The following is an 18,097-nucleotide window of genomic DNA, read 5'->3' as shown; positions in this document are numbered from 1 at the left end:
TCATGCTCACAACCAAGCTATTTTTAGCACCTAAGGTGGAGGCTCCCCAGAGTCATCCTCAGCGCCCAGGGCCAATGTGCTGGAACCAATTCAGCCATGGCTGTGGGAGGTGAAGAGAGAGAGAGACAGGAGGGGGAGGAAAGGCGTGGAGAAGCAGATAATAGCTTCTCTTATGTCCCCTGACCGGGAATTGAACCCAGGACATCCATACTCTGGGCCAACATTCTACCACTGAGCCAACCGGCCAGGGCTGATTAGCAGAATTTTAAACTTACCAATTACTTTCATTCATGGTTATTACTTTCTGTGTCCCCAGGTGACAAAGATACTCTTCTGTTTTCTTCCAGAAATTTTATAGTTTTAGTTTTTAAGTTTATGATCTGACTCAGATTAATTTCTATCTTTAGTATAAAGTAAAGGACAATAGTATTTGTTATCCATATAAATATCTAGTCATTCCAATATGCTCTTAAACTCATCTAATAAAGCCTTCATTTCAGATACTGGATATTTTTGTTCTAGAATTTCTATTTGGTTCTATTTCTCTGCTGAGATTTCTTGTCTGTCCACTTATTACAAGCATATTTTTATACTTGAGCACAGTTTTAGTAACTGCTTTAAAATTCTTGTCAGTTAATAACAACACTGGGTTATCTTGGGGTTGGTCTCCATCGATTGCCTTTTCTCATATTTTCCTGTTTCTGTGTCTAGCAATTTTGGATTGTATCCGGGACATTGTGAAAGACACAGTATACTAAACTCTGGATTTTGCTATATTCTCCTCAAGAGTTTGATCTTTTTGTTTGTTTATTTTTAAAGACAGCTGAACTCAAACCCCCCAGATGCCTCCCCCGTGGCAGGCATCAGCTGCTATCGGTACAGGTCTCTCAGCTTCAGCTGAGTTTCCTGGAGTATGTCCCATGCTTGTCTAGCTCAAAAATCTGGCAGATTTTAAAAAATAACAGCCTTATTTATTATAGATATAGTTCACATACCATATAATTGCCTTTTAAAGTTGTCAATTCATTTTTTTAATTAAAAAATGTTTCATATCAATATATTCACAAGATTGTGTAACCATCACCACTACCTCAAGGACATCTTCATCATCCCAATAAGAAACTTCATCCTCATCTGCAGTCAGTCCCCATTCCCTCCTCCCCTCAGCCCCTAGCAGCCAGCATTCTACTTCATGTCTCCGTGGATTTGCCATTCTAGACAGTTCATGTAACAGAATCCTACCATATGCAGCCTTTTCTGTCTAGCTGCTTTCACTTAGCATACTGTTTTCAAGATTCATCCTTGTTGTAGCATCCATCAGTTCTTCCTTCCTTTACAGCTGAATAATATCCCATTGTATGGATGCACCTCATTCTGTTTATCCATCCATCAGCTGATGGACATTTGGGTAAAACTAAAAGATTTGGAAATCCTTCTCTGTGGCTATCTTTTTTCCAAGATGCACCTGTGTCATATGCCCACAAGGCATTAAAGACAACAAACAAGTAGGACACTCACCGGTGTCATCCCTTTCTTCTGGCGTCAACTCTGGTCAGTTACTGCCTGCTTCTGGTTATTCTCCAGTACCTTCAAATAGTGTTTCTTTTCTCCGATGTTTTGCGCAGAGTTTACATTCATTATTTGCAGGAAGGCTGGCCTGGTAGCAACCTCTGAGTATCTTGCTAGGTACTTTTCTCCATTTTGGTAATAGCACTACAATTCCTTTTGGGGAACTGTCCCTCACCTTGGCTCTAAGGACAGGCCAATGAAAATATTGCATTCTCCCTGACTACCATGACTGGTTCAGGAAGAAATACGTGATCCAGGTCTGACCAAAATCTATTTCTGATCTTTTGCTGGAGCTATCTGCAGAGATACCCCTCTCTCAGTTGTTGATGTTTGGGTTAGTTTTTCTCATCTGCAACATAAAAGTTTGACTATTAAGAGGTAATACATAGGGACAAAGGTTGCAGAATGGAAGCATATATTAACTGCTAAACATCCAGCCTAAAACAGCACTCTGGCCCCTCGACTAGCAGCCATGGCCTCATCCTATACTTAAACTATTCTAAAATTAACCCCATAGGGCTTAAGACAATATGAGCTTTGTTTTGAATCAAAGGGAAGCATGACATCTAAAATCCTCCTCTCAGATCCCATGCCCTCAATCCAGCCACCATCAACAAGAATCTACATCCATCAATTGGTTTTTTAAAAAGTTAAGAAGAAAGTGACATTTTTCCCCTTAGTACTGACCATGCTTCTATACGGGAGCTTACAAAAATGATTCTCATTTAAACCTTATAGCAATCCTATAGGCAGGCCTCTTTACATCTGGGGACACTCAAGTTCAGAAAGGTTAAGTTATGCTAGGTAACCCAGATAGGAAATACTGGTAGTTAAGCTGAGATTCCAAGACTGAAAACTAAAATCTGTGCTCTTCCTTCCAATTCCAAGCTTAACTTGGAACCTCACATATTCAATAGCAAAACAGATCATGGATATAGAAAAATCTGTCTACTGGAAACTGTCCATCAGCTGTTAGGTTATTATGATTACACTGACGGTGATTTACTGTGCATCTGAAAAAAAGAAGTAAAAAAAAATAAAGGTGATAATGACAGCTATTCCTTACTGAGTATCTACCATGTGCTAAGTACTTTTACATAGATTATCCTGTTTAACCCTCCTAACAATCCTGCAAAGTAAGTCCTATTCATTTAGCACTGTGGAAAAGTGAGTCTTGGAGAAATGACATTATTAAGGTCATGCTAGTAAAAAGTGGCAGGAGTGGGATTCAAATCCAGATTTGTCTGAGTCTCCAACGGAAGCCGTATGGGCTCAAATAGCGCTCATTATCATCAGCATCCAACTTCCATCGGTTCATGTTACCTACACCACCTTCCACTCCGTGGACAGTGACCACAAATCCTGAAGTGACATAAATGAAATATTTTCTCCAATGCAGATGATTCACCAAAACTCTAAATGAGATTCACTTCTTAAGCCTTTGTAAGAACCTTTGAATATAAATTTAGGAGAGAAAAAAAAGAAATCCTGTGGCGTGGCACATGTCCACTTCCAGCTCCAGAACAGCAGTCACTGAAATTCCCGACTGGACCGACCCTGAACAGTCCCAGCGCCCCATCCCAAACAAGCTCAGACTTCCATGCTTCCGTCATGCCTGCCCAAACTGTTATGTCGGCCCGATATGCCCTTTAATCCTTCCCCTCCTTCTCGAGATCTCACAAATCTACTCCTCTTTCAGGGCACAAGTCAAATGGCAGCAGCACTCGCACTCTTCCAGCAGAACCTGCCACCTCCCACACCACAGCACCCAGAGAGCACGGTAATACTCGAGCAGCATACTGGGGTAAAGAACAATGCTGCCACAGCCAGCAGGGCGACCTGGCTGCCCTAGGCCCCAATCTGCTCCAGTGCCAAAGGCAATCAAAACTTTCAAAGCACCATACACAAACTTTTATCCTTGCACTTGTCACATATACACTGAAAAACGGTTTCACTTACTTGTCTCTCCTGCCCAATCATGAGCTCTTAGCAGAATGGGATGCAGTTTTATTCATTTTCTATTCCCAGCAACTAGCACAGTGCCTGGCACCTACTAAGTCCTCAAAACAGACTGCTGAACCAAATCCTAGAAACCTCTTAAAACAGTCTGTAAAGTCATAAGCACAGCAATAATTCTGAAGATGGACTATTCTATATCTTCTCCCTGACTCCCAAATAAAAGGTTGTTGTTATCAACATACTCTAAGAGGGACTGTCTACTTCCCACCTATGGAAAAGAAGTACTTTCCTTTTATAAATAAATTCATCCATTTAACAGTATTTACCAAGCACCGACTCTGTGCCAGGCATCGGGGATATATTGCAGTCTCTCTTAGGAAACTTTCAGTCCAGAAAAAAACACAGATATTAAACAAATAGTTCCATATACTTATCTGTAGGTGAAATAAACACTTCAAGATGAGCATATAGGACAGAACACAGAAAAATAGATAAATCTCAGTAATGACAAAGAATGTCAAAGAAATGAAAACACAAATTCTCAGGCAGAAAGGACCAATCAAGTGCCAAAGAGAGTATTTACAATTAAACACTCAGTAGTGAAATTTCAAAGCCTCAAGGATAAATATGTGCTAACAGACTGATGGGGGGGGGGGGGGAGAAGCAAAAGACACCAAGAATAACTCAAGCTGTTTGGCCCAAGGAACTGGAAGAACGGGTGACTGTGGAACATGGAGGGTAACACTCAAAATTTCAGTCATTTAAGAGATGCCCCATGGGAGCTGATATAATAAAAACCTGATTCAAAGTAGAGCACTGAGTTTCAAGGTGGTAACCTGGGAATTGTCACAACAGATGGTATTTATATTTAATGCCTTGAAATAGCTCACTCCTGGAAGTGAAGGCAGGGAAGCCAGTCGAGTAAGGCCTCGGGGGCAGTACAACCATTAAAGAAAGAGGGGCAAGGACCCCGGGAAGAGAGAAGAGAGGCCACTGAGAACGAGAAAGTGCCCCAAGCCAGGGGCAGTGATCAGCTGCATCAAATACCGCGTAGGAGCTGAGAACTTAACATTGAATGTGGCGACCTAGAGATCACTGGTTGCTCTGGCTAGTTCAGTGGGCTAGTTCACCGGAGGAGAAAAGGTGCTAGTGAGTCAAGACTGAAGCTTTGGCTGCAAACGAGGGCGGAGAATTGAGAGAAGGCAACTAACTGCAGATAGGGGCACATCTTGATCCTGTAATAAAAGCTGCCGGAGCCTGGAGCCCATTTTCAGCCCTCGCGTCCTCGCACCACCTGGGCTGAAGATCCCACCTTGGCCGACTCCGCGCCAAGCTCCGCCGGCTGCGGCTTCCCAGGTTAGCGGCACCTGCGGGCGCACGCGCAGACCCCTCCCCAGGCCCGCGCGGGCCCTTCCTCCTGAGCCCCGCCTCGCCCCAGGGGACCAGGCGCGTGCGCACCACCTCACGGGAGCAGCCTCGGCGAGGCCGCGTAATGGGGACGCGGCGGGAGGACCCCAGTTCTCCGCTCCCGCCATTCGCTCGAGATGTCAGATTGCGACCCAGCCCCACCTACCGATCCACGGTGGAACGAGCACGTCGCGCTGGAATTGCGGGGGCGGGCGTTGGCGCGCCCTGGAATGCTTTTCACAGTCTGGATAATAAGGCACTTGCCTTCGAAGGTTCGCGGCACGTCGAGAACCACGCTTTTTCCCTCTTTTGAACCGAGTCGCCTCGCGGAGGACCCCTCTACGCATGCGTCGTGCAAACTCTGTGACGTGCCGCGCTGCCCCTTGGGAAATGTAGTTTTTACTTTATATACTTGCCCAGTCTTAAGCTGAGCCTTGTTTTAATAAACCAGGGTCCTTCTGTGTTTCCAGTATCCTTTCCCATTTCCCAAAGCCTCTGTAAAAGAACATATATTTTAAAAGTAGAAAAGAAGAATATTGTTGTTTGAGGGGGAGCGGCGGGTATATGAGAACTCTGTTTTCTATTTCAATTTTGCTGTGAACTCAAAACTGCTCTAAAAAAATAGTCTATATGAATTTTTAAAAAACAAAGAACAAGCAGATCTGTAGACCCAGAAATCGCGCTTTTAGGAAACCACCTCAGGAACATAGTAGGATGTGAGCAAATATTTAACTGTTATAGTTTACCTGTTAGGGTCTTATTTCTTACATAACTCATACCAAAGTTTATGATCATATATTTATCTGTTTCATTATTTTATAAACTGGCCGACTCAGTGAGGTTAGGATCATCTGTTTTGTTCACCTATGCATTCCCAGTACTTAGTACAGTGTCTGGCACATAATAGGCCCTCAATATTTTTGTATTTATTGAAAGAATCTCATACTTCAACACAAACTGTTTCAGCCCGAAACTTCACGCATCATTTTTGTCCATCGAGCTCCCCCCGCCCCCCCGTGATGTCTTATCACAATGAATGGCATGACAACTTACCTGGTCTCAGTTCTATAGCCAGCATTTTATGACACTTGTGCTAGCAGGAATCTCACAAGTTTGCATTTGTACAGGTCTCAGGAGCAATGCATCTCTCCTGAATGTCAAACATGAACCTTACTTGCTCCAAAGGAGATATTTGGGACTCACGATAATTTGTTTGAATTTATAATTTCTGATGTTTCTACAATAAACCCGAATTACTTTATTAATTTTTAAGAAGTGTTTTAGAGCCTGACCTGTGGTGGCACAGTGGATAAAGTGTCGACCTAGAATGCTGAGGTTGCTAGTTTGGAACCTCAGGCTTGCCCAGTCAAGGCACACACAAGACGCAATGATGAGTTGATGTTTCCCTCTCCTCTCTCTCTCTCTCTCTCTCTCTCTCTCTCTCTCTCTCCTTTCCCTAAAACCAATAAACAAAATCTTTAAAAAATGCTGGTTGAGGCCCTGGCCAGTTGGCTAAGCAGTAGAGTGTCGGCATGGTATGTGGAAATCCCGGGTTCGATTCCCAGTCAGGCAACACAGGAGAAGCGCCCATCTGCTTCTCCACCCTCCACCTCTCATTCCTCTCTGCCTCTCTCTTCCCTTCCTGCAGCCAAGGCTCCATTGGAGCAAAGTTGGCCTGAGCGCTGAAGATGGCTCCATGGCCTCCACCTCAGGCTCTAGAATGGCTCTGGTTGTAGCGGAGCAACACCCCAGATGGGCAGAGCATCATCCCCTGGTAGGCATGCTGGCTGGATCCTGGTCGTGCACATGCTGGAGTCTGTCTGTCTGCCTCTGAGCTTCTCACTTCAGAAAAATACAAAAAAAAAATGCTGGTTGAAACCACGAAATTGATTTTAAAATCGTGTTTTAGAGTGTTGTCCATATGTAAAGAACAGCTGTGTCTTCCCCTTCTCATTCAAATTCCTTAAAAATAATTGTGGGTTCCCACTTTTCATTTTTCTCACCTCCCACTTGGCATCATTGGCCAACCCAGCACCTGGGAGTTATCCTTGACCTCACTCTTCCCTTACATGTTTATTTCATCACTAAGGGTCTGCAATGTGGACCTTAGAACAGCTGGCATTTGTTGTATCTGGCACTGTTGAAATGCTTTACATGCGTTTGTTTGTATAACATAGTCGAGCCGCTTTTCACCTCCACCACGTCCACCCTAGTCCAAGCTGTCTGCGCTCTTGCCTAAACAATTGCAAGATTTTTTATTTTAAATTTTGGGTGCACAGGTTGGGTTACTCATTTCTCACTTTATGGCAGACCATCGTCACTGGGCTCTGCATGGCCCTTCTCTGGTTTTATATGTTTATGGCCCTTTCTTTCTTTTTTCCACCCCTGCCACCTTCCCCAGTGGTGTGAGAGCGACTTTGGAAAACATGTGTAGTGTGCATGTATTTTTAATTTACGTAAATGGTACTGTGCTATAAAGCGCATTATATTTCTTACACTTTCTATTCAGCACCATGCTTTTAAGATTTAAAGACCTGTCCTTGTTGCTGTGTGGGTATTTAGTCCGTTACTTAGAACAACTGTGCACTATTTCACAGCGGACGCCCACATTTTAGTTATTCAGACCCATGGTGACGGACCTGCCACAGTGAACACCTCATGCATGCCCCCTTGTGGCCCGTGTGGGGATTTTTTTTGGGGGGATGCACGTATATCCATTAATAGGACTGAATAAGGGCCTCTTAAATGGTTTCCCCTCATCCATTCTGGCTAGAGAAATCTTCTTAAAACGCACATGTGTACATGTCATGATCTGGAGCCCCTGTCTCCTGCCCCAACTCCCCCTCTTCCGTCCATTTCAGCCTTCCCAGTATTCTCCAGGGGTTCCACACCTGCCATGCGGTCCTCCTACACGGCCTCTGCCAAGGCTGCCTGGACAGAGCCCGTCTCTGTCCCCTTTCCCTCCGAACCATCAGGTCTCCCTGACCAGGCCAGAGCCCTCTGTTACAGTCTCTCAGAGCAAGTGCCTGTTTCCTGCCATTGTGACAATTTTACATTTGTGACATAATTTCGTTCAGGTCTGTCCCACTCCTCATCCCCTATATCAGGGGTCGTCGACCTTTTTATACCTACTGCCCACTTTCGTATCTCTGTTAGAGTAAAATTTTCTAACCGCCCACCGGTTCCACAGTAATGGTGATTTATAAAGTAGGGAAGTAACTTTACTTTATAAAATTTATAAAGCAGAGTTACAGCAAGTTAAAGCATATAATAATAATTACTTACCAAGTACTTTATGTTGGATTTTCGCTAAGTTTGGGAGAATAAATCTTTATAAAACAACTTACTGGCCCTGGCCAGCGCATGCAGGAGTCTGTCTGACTGCCTCCCCGTTTCCAGCTTCGGAAAAATGCAAAAAACAAAACAAAACAAAAAAACTTACTATAGTTAAATCCATCTTTTTATTTATACTTTGGTTGCTCCGCTACCACCCACCATGAAAGCTGGAACGCCCACTAGTGGGTAGTAGGGACCAGGTTGACTACCACTGCCCTATATGATAAACACCATGAAGGCCAGGCTCGTTTCTGTTGGGGCTCATCACTGTATCTTTAGTACTTAGCCCAGTGCCTGGTAAATCATAGAAACATTTGTTAGACGAAAGAGTAAACAACACAATCTCTACCGAAGGAGGGCCTCTGAGGAGGCAGCCTCTTAGTGGAGTGACTGCTGATGAATTTGGTCCCCAGCTCTGCAGGACTACAAATTCCATTTTGTCAGCAACCCCGCGGGATAGACGCCTCCTAATGCAACTCACTAGAGACCAAGGTATAAACCAGGAGTCTGCGGAGTCCTACGGGGCAGTAAGAATGGACTGACCAGAACTCCCGTTGCCAGGGCAGCCCCAGCTCTGCAGGACTACAAATTCCATTTTGTCAGCAACCCTGCGGGATAGACGCCTCCTAATGCAACTCACTAGAGACCAAGGTATAAACCAGGAGTCTGCGGAGTCCTACGGGGCAGTAAGAATGGACTGACCAGAACTCCCGTTGCCAGGGCGGCACCGCCCTTTCAGGTGAGAGAGCCCACAGCGTGGCCAAGAAATCCGGGACTTCCTGGTCTAGTCTTAAGTCTCACTGCACCTGATCATCACATCTGCAATGCTTTCCCAAGGAGCCCTGGAAAGTCTCAGGATCTTTACTGAAGGTCTCTTGATTGAGGAGGGAGTCACATGGCCTAACTTCCTCACAAGGCCTTCACAGATCCCGCCCTTCACGGCGTTGCACTACTGACGGCAACACTCACATCTCCCCCTCCTCTTCGCTTTCTCTCCTTTCAGAACTGGCTTTTTGCCATGCGGACTTCAGGTACCTCCTCCATAAAGCCAACTAGCTACTCATCTCTCAGCTTGTTCGTGTTTATGCCCCCCCCATCACCCACACGAGGGAAAACAAAGAAGGCTCTCTTATAGGATCTGACCCCCGTGGCAGGCAGGTGGGGGAAATTACAGCTATTCAAATTTAATGGTATTTTTCCTTAACACATACCACAGAAGCCATATCAGAAGGTGGCATAATATACATGGAACCCAGTGGAAAAAGAGGACGAAATAAATGAACTCTTAAAAATTGCCTTTCCCTACACGATAAACACCAGGAAGGCCAGGCTTGTATCTGTCTGTGCTCATCACCGTATCTTTAGAGCTCTAAAATCCATAATGGAGAAAGTAAAAGATGTCTCCAATCCCAGTCTAGGATATAACCAGCATTCTCCACTCTACAGATGTTTTGGCCAGAGTATTTGATTAGATTTTCCTCTGTGAGGAGGGAGTGATGTTTCAGAGTGAAGGAGCCACAGTAGCACTCAAAGGTCACACTCTGATGGTTCCCAAAGATCCTCTTGATGTTCCTCAGAATGTCACCTTTGAAGACCAGGCCTCCATAGGGGGCCCCAGGAGTATGTCACCATCCAGGTGTGGTCTACTGAAAGTCAACTAGAGCCTATGAAACCTGGATGGGCATTTATACAGTCAGGGATGGATGGCCCAGAAAACCTTCATCAAGAATTAATGAGAAAAAGATGAAGGGATTAAGAAAAGAAAAGAAAAAAAACTCATAGAAACAGACAACAGTATTGTGATTACCAGAGGAAAAAGGGGCTAGGGACAAATAGAAGAGAAAGAAGGGATAAATGATGATGGAAGGAGACTTGACTTGACATGGGGAACACACAATATAATATACAAATGATGCATCATAGAATCGTACACCAGAAACCTGGATAATTTTATCAACCAATGTCACCCAATATTGCCCACTTGGTTTCTTTGACATATAGCAGGACACTAATGACCTCCCCCTGTTCACGCCCCTGGGCACATGCCAGACTGCCTAGCAGAGAAAGGTGAGTGTGGAGCCTGTGAACACAGAGGTGATAGCATCAGACATCACATGCCGTTGTCCTGAGGTGAAGACAGACTTGAGACTTGAAGAGATAAGACTCTTAATTGATATGTGTGCTGAATCATCACATTTGGGCTTATAGACCTACAGAGACAGGTAGTATTTTAGTACCATCCCTGAACTGGGGGACAGGAGACAATTGCTCTAAATCCAGGACAAGAATTCCCTTGTCCTCCAACTCTTTCCGTTAACTAAATGCACAATGCTTTCCCCCGCTTTGGCCTTCCTGGAACACTGTTCTTTGACCTTCTGGTCAACCTGACCTCTGCTCACCTGTCCCAGGTCAGCTCACACATGACCTTCACTGGGAGCTGCCCAGAAGCTTGGATTAGGTGCACGTTACAACTTGAACATGTACTCTCATCCACTAACCTTGAGTATGTGCTCCATGTTCTGCTTACTTTTATATCCCAGCACCAAGCAAGTATCTGCCTGGTGGTCACCTTTTGGGCCCTACAGGTCCATGCCATGGTAAGAACCTCTGGATCTATTGGCCCATCCTCCTGCCTCCTCCACTTACACACATCTATCCGACCTTCTGAGCATAGTTGCCCTATGAAGTCAATGTCATCAAAGCACCCAGAATCCAGCTCGAGGCCTGGGCAGAGTTTGGCTCAGGGAGGCTGTGGGGGAACACTTACCTCTCTTCTCTTCTCTTCTCTTCTTCAGTTACAAGTTCCCACATCTACGGAACTGCTTCCGTGGAGGGGAGACCCTCCACCCAGAAGCTCTGGAGGACGGAAGTCTCACTCAGGACTGGACATCGCGAGTTCTACGGCCAGACTGACACGGGACGTGCCCTGAGGGGAACCGTAAGCTTAGGGACTGATGAAAATTCAGAGAATAAAACAGGCCAAACTCCTGCTCTCGTGGCGATTGCCTTCTCGTGGGAGCGGGGGAAGAGACATCAGCTAATAAATGTCTGTCACGGCGGACAGTGAGTTCTCTGGAGAACAGTCAAGATGAGCGAGATGGGGGTGGGGTGGGGTGAAGGCCTGGTTTCTCAGGAATGGTGCTCAGGAAAGTCATCTGTAGTGGGGTAGCCTTTTAGCAGAGACCTGAATAGCAAACGCGTCAGGCACTAGACTGAGCCGCTCAGATCGAAGTGAGGGATAAGGGGAAGCGCCCACTGGACCCCCACCTCACCTGCTGAGATGGCTTCTGGGGAGTCTTGGGGCCCCTTGAGCACCATGTGGACTCCTTGCGCTGCTTATCAAAACAATCTGGGAAGTACTTCCTCTCCCCCCACCCCCATTCCCTCCCCAGCGCCTCTTACTTGTGGCTCACAACACTTCCCACCTCCTCATTGCCACTCTTTTACCGGTCCCCTGGCAGAACTCCCAGGAGGGCTCACGGGTGCGGTGCTGCGGAAGAACTTTGCAAATGTGGGGGAAGACATGCGGTCATGGCAGGGGCCGCCTTCCAGAGGGGGCCTGCTTTAGAAACTGTGCCTGTGGACACCAGCGTCTCCGAGGAGAATTTATTTCAGGATTCAAGCAAGGCCGGCCCTCTTATGGGAGCTAATTTAACCCCATACTGTTTTAAAGGACTTCTGGTGTCCATGGTCTCTTAGGAAAGCATGGCTTCCCTTAAAAAGATTGTGATGCGGTTGTTAGTTCCTTCTTCCCGGGGAGTAGTCAACCAGACTGCTTTCTAAACAATTTAGAGCCACGGCTCGGATGGGGTCCAGTGAGGGGGACAGAGCCAAGGAAAGGGCAGGATGGAGCCACCAAAGGTGAGCAGTCTTCCGGACAGGACCGTGTCAGGACCTGCTCTGCTGAGTTTTTTGTTTTCCTGCGATCTCAGGACCCTCCCGAGCTTAGCCCCAGTGTCTGCCGCTTTCCACGGGGACTCGCCTGTAGAGTTGCCAACACAACGGAAGTCCAGCCTGGCCTCGGCCTCCCACCCCAGGGAGGGGAGAGAGGGGGCGGCTGTGATTCCCCAGGACGATGTGCAGGTGTGTCAGGGCGCTCAGGCGGGAGGGGAAATGGGAAACACACAGTTTTCAACAACTTGTTTATTGCATTCTTCACTGAGGAAAACTAATAAAAAGTAAAGATATTAAAATAATGTAAAAAAGGAGGGAGAAAGAAAAGAAAAGGCAAACATATTCTTATGCAGGAAAAAAACACACTTTGAAAAGCTAACAAATTAGTTGGTTAGTTAGTTATATAAATATATACATTTTATTATTATTATTATTATTTTTGAGAGGCAGGGAGAGAAAGACAGGAACATTGAGCTGCTCCTGTACGTGCCCTGACCCGGGAATCAAACCGGCAACCTCCATTCTCTGGTATGATATTCCAACCAGCCGAGCTATCAGACCAGGGTTTAACCTTTGGTTGATTTTTAGAGAGACAGAGAGAGGAAGGGAGAGAGGAGAGGGGGCAGGGAAGCAATCATTTGTTGTTCCGCTCAGTCGTGCACTCATTGGCTGCTTCCTGTGTGCGCCCCGACCGGGGATGGAACCCGCAACCTTGTCCTTTCAGGACGACATTCTTAACCGACTGAGCTAACCAGCCAGGGCCTAAATATATACATTTTATTAAAAAAATAATAGGGGTAAATTTTGACATGTCATTTTGTTACTTACTTTCATCGTTTAACAATCTTAGTGAGTATCTTCCAGGATCGATTAATGCTGGCATACCCCAGGACTTTCTTTTCTTTTTTCTTTTTTGATTATTTTTAATGGGGTTACATTGGTAAATGAGGGTACATATGTTCAGAGAAAACATCTCTAGGTTATTTTGACATTTGATTTTGCTGCATTCCCATCACCCAAAGTCCAATTTTCAATGACTACATAGCAGTAGATAGCGTGATTTCACCGCTCTTCATGCAGTTCGTTGTTCAATAGATGATCTCTAAAATTTTCACCAGTAAAAACATTACAATGAATATTTTGTAGCTACAATTTTGTTCGCTTCCTTTGTTACTTCTTTGGGCTCAATTCCAAGCCATAGAATTTGTGTATGTGTATCTCTGCTTCTGTGTGTAGCTACACAGATCGAGAGAGTAACAATTTATATTTTATTCAGTATTACATGTCACTGCCTGCCCCAAATATGGTAACCAGCTCCCTTTATGTAGGGTTGTTTTTTTGTTTTCTTGGGGTTCTTCTTTAGTATCCTATTCTATTCTGATAACAGTCATGTGAAATAAGCTGTTACGCCCTATCCGGACAGCTTGGTTGGTTGCAGCTTTTAGTGTAGTTTTAGTCCTTTGTCCTGAAACGCTGAGGTTGCCAGTTCGATTCCTCAGTTAGGACACATACAGGAGCAGTCTGATGTTCCTGCCTCTCTCTCTCCCTGCCTTTCTCAACATAAGTAGATAAATTAAAATAAAAAAAAGAAACAAGCTGTTATTTTCTCTGTTTAGAGATGAACCACTGAGACTTAGAGCTTAAGGAGCTCAAAGACAACAGGGAAGGTGGCAGAGTTGTAGTTTGAGGTTTGATCTGTCTGATGTCCCAGACTTCGGGCCTCAAAGACAATGGGAGACTGCTACACTTTCTGAACTTTAAAAGCCAGAAGCTTCCCAAGTTCATCTGGTCCAGTCTCAATTAGGGACTACACCTAATCCATTCTAGGGGGATGGATTAGAGATCTGGGTTTCAAACTGCTGGTTTCCCTTGGTTTCTGGTTCTTGTTTGCACCGCTAGCTCAAGATTTGAGCTAAAATTGATTTGGTCTCCAAATCGATCAACTCGGCTCTTCCATGCTGCTTTTCAAGGCATCTCCTGTTATGCAGATCATTCTTCCAATCTGCTTCTTCCTCCAGGTTGTAGATGACAAGGGCCATGCCCTGTCTCCTGGTGCAGAAGGAGACTTGGGCATCAGGGTCAAACCGATCAGGTGCATAGGCCTCTTCTCTGGCTACGGGGTAAGGAACATGTGCTCTTCCATCTCTGTCCCCTGGTGGGAGTATGGGGTCCTGGGAGGGGGGAGGGTGTGTCCCAAAGTTACCAACTTCCCAAGAGGCATTGGCAAGGAGGAGCCAGTCTAAGAAGAGGTGCTTTGCCAAGAGAAAAGACTGACCATTCATCCCTGCCATCTTAGGCTATCACCAAGTTTCATTTGAAGAATTATATTAATTTGGATACCCCTTTCTGCTCACAAGCACTGTTTCATGGCACAAAGCTATTGCCCCTGAACTATATATGACAGCATCCTCCCAAGGACAGCCCTGCCCCTGCCCCCAGCACCATCTCCCTACTCTCCGCCATTGATCCGCTTTAGAGCTGTGTTAGACACATCACAATGAGACTTCGCCACATAGTTGGAGGCGTTTCCATCTTTAAACCTCGGAATGTTAGAAATAGATGATCCTCTAGTCCAACTACCTCGCTTTACAGGTGAGGACGGTGAAATCAGAAATTCTAAGACGCATGCGAGCCCACCACTGTTGAGAAGTGGGCAGGGAAGACCTCCAATATTAAATCAAATAATAAATTCAGTAATAATAGCTGCTATTATTTATTCATGTATTTGGAAAGAGAAACAGAAAGGGAGAGAGAGGGTGAGAAGCATCAACTCGTAGTTGCTTTCACTTTAGTTGTGCTTCTCATGCACGCCCTGACTGGGGCTATGCCAGAGTCCTGTTGTTCAAGCCAGCGACCTTGAGTTTTTCACGCCAGCAACCTTTGGGCTCAAGCTGGTGAGCTCTGGGATTGTGTGGACGATTTTCTTGCTCAAGCCAATGACCTGAAACTGATGAGCCCACATTTTTCTATATTAGTATTTCTCAAACTATATTAGTATTTTCTCAAACTCCAAACCACCTGACTTCTACACCAATGCTCTGGCAAGCTGAGCTGTGTATCCAGAAGCCTCAGTGAATTCTCCTCATCACCTATATCTTAGGGTTCAGGAATATTAGCAATGGAAGAGTCCTCAACATCACACATTCCTTCCCACGGGTGAGAAAGATAAAATGGGAGGTTTTTTAGTTCTGCCAAAGACACACCAGTAAGAAGTGATGGAGATGAAAGTCAGCGCCAGGCTTCCTAACTCTTCCATGTCTATCGTCTCTACTCCAGATTCATAATGATGGCTAATGGTTTGGAGGGTTGACCCATGCCAAGAACTTAGCCTGTGTAACCTCATTTCACCCTCACAGCAACTCAGCAGAGTTATTATTCTGAGGTTTACTCAGTGGGGAAATTGAGTCTTGGAAAAGGCTAGTGACCTGTTCCAAGCCAGATACACGGCAGTGAAGAGAGTCGGGGAGTCTGGGGTCAAGCCCGGAAGTCTGACCACTGCGTCATGTCGGTTCGCCGCCCTGCTTGTCCCCGCCCTAGAGTATGTTGGAGATTAGTTGTCTGACTTTTATGCCTATTCTGGTCATTTGCTTCCTTCCCTTGCCCCAGAGTATTTTATGAACCTCCTTATTGCACAGGGGGCAGCCCGGGGAATTTTCCAGGCTCAGGAGTTTGTGACTTGGGGCTTCCAGCCACCAGAGCTTCCCCTCACCCTACAGCAATTCCTCTAACAAGTTCTACCCTATTGGGGTCATGGTGACCAACCTGGACTGATTTGTCTCAGCGGATGGAGTCTGCCCTGGACCTGCTCGAATCTGTCCCGGGGAAAACCCAGCAGACGAAGCTTCGAGGTAAGAAGCGGAGAAGGTCCGGGCCAGCCAGGGCCCACGGGTGCCTGCAGGCGCCTCTCCGTTGGGTCCTTCCCTCCATTCCCTTCTATTTCCCTTTGAGTCATCTACCTTCCTCCGGAGATGTGAGATGCTTTATGACAAGACATCTGATTTTTTGCCTTTCCCTGGTTACTAGCTCAAAATCTTGCCATGTTAGATGTTGAAGAAAGAAAGGGAGGGTGGGAATGGAAGTGAGGAAAGGATAGGGGAACAGAGATAAAAAGAAAGAAAAATGAGAGAGAGAAAACTTAAACCAGCAGTTGAGAAAGAAAAAAAAATAGAGGCAGGGAGGGGTGGTGGGATAGAGGGAGGGAGGAAAGATGGAATTAGAGGGAGAAAAAAAAGAGAAAGAAGGAGAGAGAGAGAATAAAAGGAAAGAAGGAAGAAAAGAAGAAGAAAAGAGAGATTGATAAAAATAGAAACTGGCTCTGGCTCAGCGGTAGAGCGTTGGCCCAGTGTGTGAAAGTCCTGGGTTCAATTCCCGGTCAGGTCACACAGGAGAAGCACCATCTGCTTCTCCACCACCCCCCTCTCCTTCCTCTCTGTCTCTCTCTTCCCCTCCCACAGCCAAGGCTCCACTGGAACAAAGCTGGTTCAGGCACTGAGGATGGCTCCATGGCCTCCGCTTCAGGGGCTGGAATGGCTTTGGTTGCAATGGAGCAACGCCCCAGATGGGCAGAGCATCGCCCCCTAGTGGGCTTGCTGGGTGGATCCCGGTCGGGCACATGAGGGGAATCTGTCTCTCTGCCTCCCTGCTTCTCAGTGAATAATAAAAAAAATTAAAAAAAAGAAACTGATAAAGAAAAATGATGAAAGACAGGAACAATGATAGAGAGGGAGGAGAGAGTAACTTATTATTATCCCCACAGATAAACAGACAGTAACCAAATCAAACAGAAAACTGGATTTTAAGAAGGAAATAAAAGGCTATAGCTCTCCATTTCACCATTGAACAGGATCTCCATATAGACTCAACGATGACTGATGGCCTGACCAGGTGGTGGCACAGTGGATAGAGCCTCGGGCTGGGACATGGAGGACTCCGAAACCCCAGGGTGGCCAGCTTGAGTGCAGGCTCGCCAGCTTGAGTGTGGGGTCGCTGGCTTGAGCGTGGAGTCATAGACATGACTTCATGGTTGCTGGCTTGAGCCCAAAGGTTGCTAGCTTGAAGCCCAAGGTCGCTGGTTTGAGCCCAAGGTTGTTTGAGCAAGGAGTCACTGGCTCTGCTGGAGCGCCCCCCCCCCCCACCCAGTCAAGACACAAATGAGACAGCAATCAATGAACAACTAAGGTGCCACAACAAAGAATTGATGCTTCTCATTTCTCTCCCGTCCTGTCTATCTGTCCCTTTCTCTCTCTCTCTCTCTCTCTCTCTCTCTCTCTCTCTCTCTCTCTGTCACACACACACAAAAAAGGATGACTGATGACAGGAACCCATACCTTTATGGAAATCTGAGACTTACTCAAAGTAAAGGTTCTCCTCTCTTTACCCAATCCCTTCACCCTATGGCTTGTATAAAGCAATCATAATACTCAGCCAGTACATTTCACAAAGACTAGTTTAATGTGAGTACAATGAAATTACCAACTCATCTTCTTTAGGATAAGGTACAGCGCTAGATTACCTCATTCTTTCTGCCCTTAAAAGTCTTTAAGATATCCCAGTGACCTCAGAACTAAGAAGTAACATTTGCCAAGTCCCTGTGCATAACTTCCCTGGACAATCATTAGCTCTAGAGGGGTCCCAGACTAACCCGGATATGTCTTGGTGGCGAGGAGTCTCACAGGCTTGCTGCTATTATTCACAGAAGGTGGAATTTATCTTGGAGAAAGGCGATCACTTCACTTACACTCAACATGATTTCAACATCGAATTCAAGTTGTGAAATGGCAGAAGGGGTGGTCATTATATCACATGATAGAATTTGGACTTTATGTGGAGGCTAACGAACTCAGGGCATTAGGTTCGGGTCCAGGTCCTTTACCGAGAAACCTCTCCAAAGCCAGGTTAAACCTGAAGTGATCTAGCAGTGCCTGTCACTTTC

The 18,097-nt window shown here is 45.8% G+C and overlaps 1 protein-coding gene across 3 annotated transcripts in view; it reads right to left on the bottom strand.

The window, feature by feature from the left end:
• The window catches only part of SGF29 (SAGA complex associated factor 29), a 30,310-nt gene extending 25,032 nt beyond the window's left edge, over positions 1-5,278 (bottom strand). Inside the window, exon 1 of one of the 3 annotated variants that reach the window (XM_066275571.1) lies at positions 5,102-5,278. The gene's annotated coding sequence lies outside the window, so the exon portion shown is untranslated. Of the gene's footprint in view, positions 1-4,840; positions 5,057-5,101 lie in introns of those variants that run through there. The other 2 variants (XM_066275568.1, XM_066275569.1) reach the window with 2 other exon arrangements.
• Between the last annotated feature and the right edge of the window lie 12,819 nt (positions 5,279-18,097).

Source organism: Saccopteryx bilineata, chromosome 4 (genome assembly GCF_036850765.1).
Source record: "Saccopteryx bilineata isolate mSacBil1 chromosome 4, mSacBil1_pri_phased_curated, whole genome shotgun sequence".
In the NCBI taxonomy this organism is placed as follows: Eukaryota; Metazoa; Chordata; class Mammalia; order Chiroptera; family Emballonuridae; genus Saccopteryx; species Saccopteryx bilineata.
Note: the sequence above shows the minus strand (reverse complement) of the source record. Positions and strands in the feature narration are given on the sequence as shown.